The sequence below is a fragment of the Penaeus monodon genome, chromosome 7 (genome assembly GCF_015228065.2).
Source record: "Penaeus monodon isolate SGIC_2016 chromosome 7, NSTDA_Pmon_1, whole genome shotgun sequence".
Taxonomy (NCBI): Eukaryota; Metazoa; Arthropoda; class Malacostraca; order Decapoda; family Penaeidae; genus Penaeus; species Penaeus monodon.
In genome coordinates this window covers 8,513,651-8,516,150 of record NC_051392.1, presented here as the reverse complement: position 1 = coordinate 8,516,150, position 2,500 = coordinate 8,513,651, and the positions used below count along the sequence as shown (strand labels likewise).

Sequence of the window (2,500 nt, the reverse complement as noted above, 5' to 3'; positions counted from 1 at the left end):
GGAAGAATTAGAGGATAATTAAGTGTAATTATGAAAGGCTAGTGGAATGTGAGCTTAGAAGAAACAGGGAGAGGAATGGCTAACCTGATAAATAACAACAGAAGGCGTACGTAGACATACGGGTTGTCATGTAGGTCAGTCTGCCACAAGAAAAGTGTGTAAAATAAAGGCTATGCAATATCTTGAGGTTGCATATGACTGACATCAACTTGGAAATAAAAAACAACTTTTTATAGTACGTTAGAATACTTCTGAATAAAAATCACATTTCCCTCAGTGTCAACGTACCTTAAAGATACCTTAATGTGGTCCAGTGAAGTAGCCTTCAGATACGTGAACAGACAAGCAAAAAAAGACAGTATGAATAGACGCACAAGAGAGAGAGAGAGAGAGAGAGAGAGAGAGAGAGAGAGAGAGAGAGAGAGAGAGAGAGAGAGAGAGAGAGAGAGAGAGAGAGAGAGAGGAGGGAAGGAGGGAGGGAGAGGAGAGAGAGAGAGGGAGAGGGAAGGAGGGAGAGATAGAGAGATAGAGAGAGAGAGAGAGAGAGAGAGAGAGAAGGGAAACAAGAATTACGAGGAGACGCCAATAGGGAAGAGTAAGTGAGAAAGTCAGGGAGAGAGTTATCATCTCCTGGTGTCAAGCCTGAAGACAAACAAAGACCAAAAAAGTCAATAGATGTGAAACAAATAAAACCAAACTAAAATAAAACCTTCAGATAAAAAAAAAAAAAAATGCAATTCTTAAAAAAAGGAAAATAAAAGATATATATAAAATTCCTGTTCATCGGACACTAAATCGTAAACATCAGGTGACAAGATGACACGACACGCCAAAAAAATCCAAATGAACAACAACATCAAGACGGGACAAATATTCGTCTATTATCTTCTTGAAAACCCAACAACGACAAATCCCAAAGTTATTTTTTACCGAGAGACAGTTTGTTTTGTCAACACATGCGAGCTGACAGGAAGTGAAGGGGGTAGGGAGGACTGCCAAGAGGGAGGGATAGGGGATTGGAAGAGGAGAGAAGAATGGGTGATGGAAAGAGAGATGGGAAGAGGGGGGGGAGAAAGGGAAAGGTCACTGAGTGCGAGAGAGGTATGGGCAGGGGAGGGGAGGGTAGGGTAGGGGAGGGAGCATCACGGGCATCCCTTATGATGGGAAAACACTGTTTCTGGATGATAAGGTTTTCGTAATGTTCTTATACGGGTGAGCCAGGCTGATACTTAGACAGAAAGATAGATAGATAGATAGATAGATAGATAGATAGATAGATAGAGAGAGAGAGAGAGAGAGAGAGAGAGAGAGAGAGAGAGAGAGAGAGAGACTGACAGATAGACAGACAAACAGACATACATACCGACAGCTAGACAAACAGACAGACAGACAAACAAGACAGAAAGACAGAGAGAGAAAGAGAGATGGGAACGGACATCCATAAGATTAAATGACCTGAAAATACGGGAAGTATAATTGACCCTAATTACTTGAAGCGCCAGATAATGTGAGCTTTGAGGAGCCTGGCTGCGCGTGCCATTATGCAGCTGGTAATGGGCGTGTGTCAGCCGTGACGTCATCACTTTCTCCTTCGTCGGGCCGAGACCTCTGATGGTCCCGCGGCCCAGTGTCGTTCGAGCGAGGGAGGAGGAGAGAGTGCCTTCCTTGGCGCTGTGAGTGGATGGTGGGCGGCGGTGATTGCATGTGCTAGTTTCGCGGTGACGAAGAGCTGGCGTTTTATCGTCAGGAATTAAAAGCGATAAGATAATTGCTGAGATATAAAGAGAGCGCATTATCATTACAAATATATATATATCTTTTTTTTTATTTTATCACTTGGATTCCCGCTTAAGTCGTGGAAGAAGCAGGCTAGTGCTGAACCCTCAGCATCACCACACACACGCCCTCGGGTACTTTGCTGCAGCTGGGAGGGTCAGCAGGTCAAGGCTGCTCAGCGGGAACGTTGCTGAGCTGTTGGCTTTTGTCCGATTGTCCACGAGAAGAAACGCGCCTCAAAACAACTTTTTTTTTTTAAATCAAGATCGCTGCCGTGCTTGCCTCTAGGAGTGTGAAGACGACAGGATCCGAATATATCCTTCTTGGTAAGTCCAGTTTTCTAAATATATATATATATAGATAGATAGATAGATAGATAGAAAGAAAGATAGATAGATAGATAGATAGATAGATAGATGATAGATAGATAGATAGATAGATAGATAGATAGATAGATAGATAGATAGATAGATAGAGAGATAAATTGGTAACAGAAAGAGAGAAGTGCAGTGACGAAGACAGACAAACAATCGTTAGACATGAACACACACAACATATACACGCAAGCACACGCACACTCACGCACACGCAGACACACACATGCACATACACATACACATACACATACACACACACATACACATACACATACACATACACATACACATACACATACACATACACGCACACACACGCACACGCACGCACACGAGAGAGAGAGAGA

At 43.0% G+C, this 2,500-nt stretch overlaps 1 protein-coding gene across 1 annotated transcript in view; it reads left to right on the top strand.

Annotated features, from left to right (window-relative positions):
* Positions 1 to 1,642: 1,642 nt before the first annotated feature.
* Positions 1,643 to 2,500, top strand: part of LOC119575516 — a 57,798-nt gene continuing 56,940 nt past the window's right edge. Inside the window, exon 1 of the mRNA XM_037923167.1 lies at positions 1,643 to 2,102. The gene's annotated coding sequence lies outside the window, so the exon portion shown is untranslated. The remainder of the gene's footprint in view (positions 2,103 to 2,500) is intronic.